A 9700-nucleotide genomic window follows, 5' to 3' on the forward strand; every position below is an offset into this window, starting at 1 on the left:
TAAGACTGTGATCTCTAGAATTTATACAATTTTTCTACCATAAGAGAAATTATCCATAGGATAGAACAATTAGTCTCCACAGCATATTAAACAAAAAAGAAAAAACTGGACATTTATAATATTGTTTCAGCCACTGGATCAAATTTTCTCTGATTACTTCTGTTCTATGAGCTAACAGATTCACTTGATTGTTTGACCAGTTTCATACTTTTTCTGTCATAAAAGATGAAAGATTCCTACTGAAAATCATTTTGTAATATATACCAAGAATAACAAAAATGTGATTTTTTGAATGTGTTCTCTATTATTTGTATATTACTTGCCTATTTTTGTACAATAAATTGGTACAAAACTTTGTGGCTTCAAACAAAAATAGATATTTATTACCTTTTATAGTTTTTGTGGGTCAGAAATTCAAGTGCAACTTGGCTGTGTGGTTCTGGCTTAAGAGGTCTGATGAGGTTGCACTCAAGTAGTTGGTCAGGGCTGGAGTCCTCTGAAGCTAGATCAAGGTGGGAGGATCTACTTCTAAAATAGATGCCTTGCATTGCTGGCAATTTGGTGCTGTTTGATGGAAGGAGGGTAATATACTTCTTACATGGGTTAGGCCTATTAAATGTAGGAGGGTTCTGCACAAGCCCATGAAGACCAGAAGGCCAGGGTCATAGGAGACGATCTTCAAGGCTGCCTATCACCCTCAGCTGTTAGAAATGCTTCAGAGTAAATATATTCAAAAACTTTCATTGAAAACTTGGAAACAACTTCTATGCTACATGAAAAGAATAGTTAAATACAGTGAGATATAGCCAGTTGGCTCATTAAAATACACATGCCAGAAAGTAACACTTAACACTGCAGGCACAAGATTTTGACAATCAATCTACAAATTCAGGTATTCAGGAAACACTATTTTCATTAACTTTCCATAACACAATTTCTACTTTGCGCTCTCTATTTCTTCACTGGGAAGAAACTTAGTCAATTTGTGAGTCCTTCTGTCTTTTCCCTACATTTGTGTCTAAGTTCTAGAGGACTGAATGATGTCAGGGCAAAGGAGCTATTGGGCTCTTGATCTCTCTCCACAGCAGCATCTCCTGAGATATCTATTGCCTCAACAGATCCCAAGATGTCAAATCATAATTGGGTTACTGCTGAATTCCATTTATCCACATCCTAAAGACTGTTAGGTCTGGTGACTCTGCTACTCATGAACGGTCTTAGTCGAATGGGAATTGTTCTGTTATTCCCATCCTATACTCTGGCACAGGAAATTCTGTAGAGCTCAAGCCCTAAGTGCCCAGTGGCTGTCTCCCTGGACCTCCGTGAAAACATTTTCTGAAGTTTCTGTCTGCCAAAACAGGCCCTAACCATCTTTTGGTATGGCTCTTCTGTTCTTGGTGTGTCTAAACTTATTTGATAGTTGTGGTATCTCAAAGCCATTCTGGAGACTCACTCATGTTTTTGGGCACATGATCTCTGTTTCAAATTCTTTTTGCTGTCACATCCTTTCTCTGAGGCTTGAGAACATAACAACTTGCCTGACTGAAAGAGAGGAATGGTCAGAGATAGGAGGAAGGAAATATTAAGTAAAAAGCTAAATATTATTACAAAAATATTTTCTATTAGCTGTTACATACAGCTAAGTGAAAAATTTAAAAAGGAAGGTTGGATGGGGATTTGACAAGATACTAAAGACATATTAGAAGCATGAACAGACCTTATTTTCTAACATATTGTCACTGACTGCTTGACATTCTCCATAGCATGGCCTCTTCTATCTCCTCTAAGTTATTCTTTCCATGTAGCATATGGAGAAGGAAAACTCAGACCTTGAGGACCAGAGGACAAGGGTTTAGTGTCTTGGGTGCAAAACAAGAATTGCTTCTCTCAGTGAATGAATGTATAAAGAAGATGTGGTGTGTGTGTACATATATATATATACACACACACATAGAGATATATAAATAATGGAATACTACTCAGTCATAAAAAGATGATATTGTGCCATGTCTGACAACATGGGTACATCTTGAGGGTATTATGCTAAGTGAAATAAGTCAGAAATAGAAAGGCAATTTCTGTATGACTTCACTCATATGTGGAAGATAACCAAACAAACACATAGATATGGAGAACAGATAGGTGGTTAACAGAGGGGAAGAGAGAAAGGGGTAAAGGGGCACATAAATATGGTGAGCTAGCCTTCTGGTGGGGAAGAAAATGTAGTCTATACAGAAATCAAAATACAATGATGTAAAAATGAAGTTTATATAATGTTATCAACCAATGTGACCCCAATAAAATAAATTTTTTAAAAAACACCCCAAATAAAGAATTGCTTCTTGTACATTTGGTGAGAGATGATAGCAAAGTAGGGTGGAGGGAGATGCAAGAGTTCCTTTTTGGTGCATGTTTTGGGAAGACTGAATGTTATTTCTCTTTTAAAGTTCCTTATGCTCTTTGCCCAGTTCTTCCTCTTTTCCTCCTTGTCTCTACCATTCTTCATACAATTGTTGTCTCCTCTCATTTTCTCTCTTCTACTTATTTCTTCCTTTAAAATAAGAAGATGGAGCCATGGAAGAGAAGAAGAGATCAATTTCTGTTTCTTCTTCCCTACTCCAAACTTCTGGAAGGTCTTCCTGAATGTGACCCATGCTTGGGTCCCATCTAAAGGTAAAAAACCAAAACAAAACAAAAGTAAAAGAAAACAAAAAACTGGTCCAAAATAAGAAGGTAGAGAGCTGAGATTCCCTCTATTGCAGGGTCTGACTCAGCATTGTTGGAGATTCACCACTTCTTGGTGTCTTTCCCAGATAGAGGTTTCTGATGATTGTCCATATGCTTTGATGACATAATTTATTTTATAGAGAACAAGGTTGGAAGTGTTTTTTAAATTATCCCCATTATCCTTCCAGGGTGAATGGAGCTTTCCTTGACATAAAAATGTCTCAAAAGATGAGCATGCCGAAGGAAGAACTTGGAAAATAAACAAGGGACCAATTAAGAGAGTTGGTCTCCCCTCTATCACCCAGGACGGAGGTTATTTACAGCTTGCATGATTTTAATTGCTCCTTCATTGTTGGGATCTGTGCTCCAAAGTCCTCTCTTAGATGTGAAAGAAGCCTCATAAGCTTTCAAGGTCCTCTTCTCCCACAGCTAGATCATTTCTGAGGGAGGCTGAGTGAGCAAAACATTACTAATAAAAATCATGAACTCATCTCAGAATTCTGATAGAGTGGGATACTCTCAGAAGCTGGAAGCTGAAATATTTTTTGGCTATTTCTGAATACTTGGGTAAACCACAAAGAAGAAAGAGTTAGAACAGAGGAGAGTAAAGCTTTACAGAACTCTTAGGTGAGTCATTAGGGGCTCTGCTCTGAGGAATGTGAGGGCCTGGGACCCAGGAAAAATTTCATAGTTTTACAAATAGCTCAATATCATTGTCCTTGAAGTCTAAGTTTTATGAGTCCCTCTTCCATCGCAACTCATTTAGCCTGAAAAGCATTCTGTAGAGGGAGATCTAAATATGTAGGCTGTGTCAATATACTTTGGTACAAAATGGGGAGCTGGAAAACCTCTGACACCTTTGATTAATGTTTAAAAGGAGAAAACACAGACCCAAAGGAAAAGTTGTGGGTAATTTTTGAGGGGCCTATGCTACTTGGTTTGTTCCATATAAAAGTCACATTTGAGCAGTCTACAGAAGACTCCCAAATTGAGTGATTTCAATGCATCTTTGATGAACATTTTGGGTCTTGAGGAATTGGAGGACCACCCGTCAAGAAAAACTGTAATACTTGGTCTTCTGAGACTGACCCTGTCCATATTTCCTGATAAATAAAGCTCTGCATATTTTGTTTCCTGTCCTATAAATATGTTGAATTTTTCCAAAGTCAACTGTGTAAATATTAGGAAGGATTATTGATGAAATATCTTAAAGAAGAGAGGTATGTCAAAGAATATGTATGGGCCTTCCCTGGTCTCTGACTTCTTACCACATCCAGTTGGTGATCACCCACAAGAATTTATCTCCATCTTTCTCATGCCACACATCATCTCTTGTTTTACATTATGTCTCTATGGGTCCATTTATCACCTGTCTTCCTGGGCTGTAGGCTCCTTATTGGATGATTTACATCATACAAAACACAAAGATAGTGCTTTACAGTGTTTAGAAATAAGATTAATGCAGCAATGAACACATGTTGATGTGCAGTTCAGTGCAGATATTTAAGATGTGGCTTTGGATCTATATTGCCTGGGTTTGAATCCCAGTTCTGCCCTTTGTGAGTTGTGTGACCTTCAGCTATTTAGTACTCTGACCCACAGTCTCTTCATCTGAAAAATGGGACTAGTAAGAATACATACCTCATAAAGTTGTTGAAAATTAAAATATGATAAAACGTGAAAGTATTCAGAATAGCTCTTGGAACATAGTACACACTCAATAAATATTAGCTAACTAATACCACACCTTAATTTTCAGGCAAATGCAATCACTTTAGAAGCCAAAAAAAAAAAAAAAGCAAATCAAGTAGCTTGGGGTTTTAGAAAAACAAATGGCCAGTGATAAGCTAGAGTAACCAAAACTTCATAGAAGTATTCTTTGTAAAAGTGTTTCTGGTAATATGGTGGATCATATGTTCAAAGAAATTACTAACAGTAGATAAAATATGCTTTTTCATGCAGAAGCCAGTGAGAAAGCAAATAAATTTATCAACGTACTCAAATGACAAGAAAAACACAAACTTCAGAGGGCAGTAAGATGGGGCCATTATTTTCCCATGAGTATCTATTAATCTCTGGTATGCTCAGTCCTGGGTTTTAATAAGCCAATGTATGAAGGGTAGGAGAAAAAGACAATGTGTGAGATTCACTTAGAGACAACAACTCATTCCCCCACTGCCGCTGAAAACATGGACTCTCAAAGGGTAACATTCTCAGTTGTCAAACTAGGAAAAACCTACACTCAAAATGAGATAGTGATATGCACATCTCTCTCAGCTTTATCGTGAAAGAAAGACAAAAAGTAAAAAAGCCTTGGGGCTGACCCTGTGGCTGAGTGGTTAAGTTTGTGCGCTGCACTTCTGACGACCCGGAGTTTTGCAGGTTCAGATCACATGCGCGGACATGGCACTACTCGTCAGGCCATGCTGGGGCAGCATCCCACACAACACAACCAGAGGCACTCACAACTAGAATATAAAACTATATTCTGAGGGTCTTTGGGAGAAGAAAAAAAAAAAGAAGATTGGCAACAGCTGTTACCTCAGCTGCCACTCTTAAAAAAAAAGTAAAAAAGCCTTCCCTGATAATTCTTTTTGTAAAATTTATTTTTATTGAGATAAAATTCACATATCACAGTGTGTAAGTTTAAGAGAGTCAGCGTGTTGATTTGAAACTTTTACATATTGCAATATGCTTACCATGCTAGCATTAGCTAACACTTCTGTCATATCACATAGGTAGATTTCTTTTTTTGTGGTTGGAACAATTAAGATCCAGCCTGTACAGATTTTGAAATATAGTGATGTACATTTGCAATTTATATAATTTTATAAACCAATGTTACCTCAATAATGGAAATAGATCTATTCTTATGAATATTGAAGTTTATAACAGAGTATTGTAGTCTATAATCACTATGCTTGGCATTAGATCTGTAGGATTTATCTGGGAGTTGCAAGTTTGTACCGTTAAACAAAATATCTCCAATTGCTGCATCCCCAGTCTCTGATAAGCACCATTTTGTTTGCTGTTTTTATGAACTTGACTGTTTTAGAACCTGCATATAAGTGATATTTTACAGCCTTGTCTTACTCTATCTGACTTATCTCACTTAATGTAATGCCCTCAAGATCCATCCATGTTGCTGCAAATGGCAGGATTTTCTTCTTTCTCGTGACTCACTGATATTCCACCGTGTGTGTATGTGTGTATAACATCGTCTTTATCCATTCATTCATTGACAGATATTTTGGCTGTTTCCATATCTTGGCCATTGTGAATAATGTTGCAAGAAACATAGGAGTGCAATATCTTTTTGATATCCTTTTTTCATTTCATTTGGACAAATAGCCAGAAGTGGAATTGCTGGACAATATTGTTATTCTATTGTTATTTTTTTGAGGAAACTTCTTACATTTTTCCATAGTGGCTGAAGTAATTTGTAATCCCATGATAGTGAATGAGGGATCCTTTATCTCCATATCCTTGCCAAACTTGTTCTCTCTTGTCTTCTTGATGATAGCCATTCTAACAGGTGTGAGAAGATATCTCATTGTGATTTTGATTTGCATTCCCCTAATGATTAGTGATATTGAGTATATTTTTGTGTTCCTTTTGGACATTGAATGTCTTCTTTGGAAAAATGTCTAGTTAGTTCTACTGCCCATTTCTTTACATCAAATTTTTGATATTTGTTACTGAGTTGTGTGAGTTCTTTAAATACATGGGATTATAAACCCTTATCCTATGTATGGATGGCAAATATTTTCTCCCATTCTGTAGGTTGCCTTTAATTTTTTTTGATTATTTCTTTTGCTGTGTAGAAGCATTTTAGCTTGATGTAGTCCCGCTTGTTGATTTTTGCTGATGTTACTTGTGCTTTTGATGTCATATCCAAAAACTCATTGCCAAGGTCAATGTCAACAAGTTTTTCCTCTAGGTTTCATTCTAAGAGTTTTATGGTTTTATGTCTATGTTTAAATCTTTAATTCACTTCGAGTTAAGTTTCATGAGTAGTTTAAGTAAGGGGTCTGGAGTTTTCTCTGCCTTTGTATGGGTACACATGCTCCACTCTGCTTGCTCCCTCTTGTGGCTGAATTCTTTTATTTTTTTCAGATAAATAGTGATTTTTTTAATACACTTTTCAACATGGCTTTTTTAAAGAAAGTACTGTCTACTTTTTAAATTAAGTATCTAAAATTTTTCATATCTATTTTTTTAATTGCAGTAACATTGGATTATAACATTATATAGCTTTCAGATGTACATCATAATATATTTCAAATTCTGCGTAGATTACATCATGTTCGCCACCCAAAAGCTAATTATAGTCCATCCCCTCACATGTGAGCCTCATCACCCCTTTTGCCCTCCCCCCTTTTCCTCTCTGGTAACCACCACTCCTGTCTCCACTTCTATGTGTTTGTTTGTCGTTGTTCTTATCTTCTACTTATGAGTGAGATCATATGTTATTTGACTTTCTCCCTCTGACTAATTTCACTCAGCATAATCCCCTCAAGTCCCATCCATGTTGTCACAAATGGCCGTATTTCATCATTTCTTATGGCTGAGTAGTATTCCATTGTGTATAAATACCACATCTTCGTTATCCATTTGTCCCTTGATGGGCACATAAGTTGCTTCCAAGTCTTGGCTATTGTGAGTAATGCTGCAGTGAACATAGGGGTGAAGGTATCTTTATGCCTTTGTGTTTTCAAGTTCTTCGGATAAATACCCAGCAGTGGGACAGCTAGATCATATGGTAGATCTATTCTTAATTTTCTGAGGAAACTCCATACTGCTCTCCATAGTGGTTGCACAAGTTTGTGCTCCCACCAGCAGCGTACTAGGGTTCCCTTCTCTCCACGCCCTCTCCAACATTTGTTGTTTCCTGTCTTGTTAGTTATAGCCATTCTGACTGGAGTGAGGTGACACCTCATTGTAGTTTTGATTTGCATTTCCCTGATAGCTAACGATGTTGAGCATCTTTTCATATGCCTGTTGGCCATCCGTATATCTTCTTTTGAGAAATCTCTGTTCAGATCTTTTGCCTGTTTTTTAATTGGGCTGTTGGTCTTTTTGCAGTTGAGCTGTATGAGTTCTTTGTATACTTTGGATATTAACCCCTTATCAGATATATGGTTTGCAAATATCTTCTCCCAGTTGTTAGGTTGTCTTTTCATTTTGTTGATGGTTTCCTTTGCTGTGCCTTCTTAAGCTATTGTGTCTCCTCTGGTTTATGTCACTCACCATGCTGGCTCCTGGAACCCTTTGTTTCCATTTTACAGAAGGTGGCACTAGAGCTCACATTTGTGTTTCTGCCTTGTCCACAGACCAGGTCTGTTTTTCTGAGACTCAGTTTACCAGATTTGCTCTTATTGCTACACTCAGGAATGTGCATAAGGAGCCAGTTGCAGAGGGGTAAGAGGTGTTTGTTTAGCACTGGGAGGTTGAGGGCTCTGGTGGACCTGGTGGGGAGATTCTCTGGTGAGCTACTCCTCAATGCTCATGGATGGACTTCCTCCTGAAATCCTGAGCCTGTGTGCCCCTTTAATATTCTCAACTGCCTCTTTCCTGATCTCCCTTCTTTTTCTAGTCATGGTCTACTCACCACAGTAATCTCTGTACTTCTAGAGAGAAATGGATTTTCTAGCTGCCTCCAGCACCCCTGGGGTAGGTGGGTACTAACTCACTGATCTTTTTCCTCACCAGAAGAGTTTGCCACTGCTGAATGCTTCAACTTCTGCAGTGTACCTTGAAGTGGTTGGTGCTAGGAAAGCTCCTTTCACTGTCTCCACTGTGACCAATCTCACACCTATTTTTCTACTCCAGCAGTACACTGGAATACCTTCTCAGGAAGACTGGACTTCCACAAAGTCTCTCTCCTTCATGGGTGTCTGCTCAAGTCAGCCCTCTGCATGCTTTACAGGACTCTGACCAAGACGGGTTGGGGCTATTTTTCTGTCTCCTGCTGGCTCTGTAGCCCATGCTAGGGTGTGTCTGCCTATTATTGGATGCACCGGTGGGGTGAGATTCCTTCCACATCCCTTGGCATATCATGCTAGATACCACAAAAGCTCTTTTGTTCATGGATGGATGTTCAATTCACTGTTACAAAAGGGGAACAAAAAGGAGGACTGTCTTTCATCACAATGGCACTGATGTAATTCATTCCTCTGGTAGTTTTTATTTTTATATATCTGCATCTGTAAATATGCAGCCTAAATATTTTCACTATTTTGACACTTAAAAAAAATCAAAATTTTTGTTTAAAGGGATTGTGGGCTGGTTCCGCCCCCAAGGCATCTCACAATATAATATAAATCATTACTGAAGAAACAAATTTTAAACTCAAGTGTCAGTGGTTCCCATAGATAACTTTTAAAGAAACATGAACTTAAGATAAAAATAATCACTAAACACACAAACAGGGCACCTCGAGTAAGAGTAAGCAATAACATTAAATTAGAGAGTCAGACTTGCAAAACTATGCATTTACATCATTAAATAATAATAATTTCAACAAGCATGTTGAATATGTTTAAGTAAAAGATACTATAGAAATTATGAAAAACATTGAGACTATCAAAACTGAATATTTGGGAAAAGAACAAAAAGAATATTAGAGACAAAACAAAATATTATTTGAAATTTGAAATTCAATGTGTGAGTTAAACACCCAATTAGCACAACTTCTGATTTACTGCAAGAAGGATCTGAAAAATTAAACAAAACAAAGTAGATAAACACAAATAATGCATGTTTCAGTGATGTAGAGGGTAGAGCTAGAAGATTCAACATACATCTAACTGGAATTCCATGGGCATATAATAGACATATAGAGGCAATTTTTAGAGTACTCTCTGTGTTTAGCAGACATCACAGCATGCTTAAGGTTACCATACCAAACAAATAGACGTTAAAGAAACCTGGGGATATTTCCATGAGTAGAATTCAGTATATATTGTAGCTA

This window comes from Equus asinus, unplaced genomic scaffold (assembly GCF_041296235.1).
Source record: "Equus asinus isolate D_3611 breed Donkey unplaced genomic scaffold, EquAss-T2T_v2 contig_800, whole genome shotgun sequence".
NCBI lineage: Eukaryota > Metazoa > Chordata > Mammalia > Perissodactyla > Equidae > Equus > Equus asinus.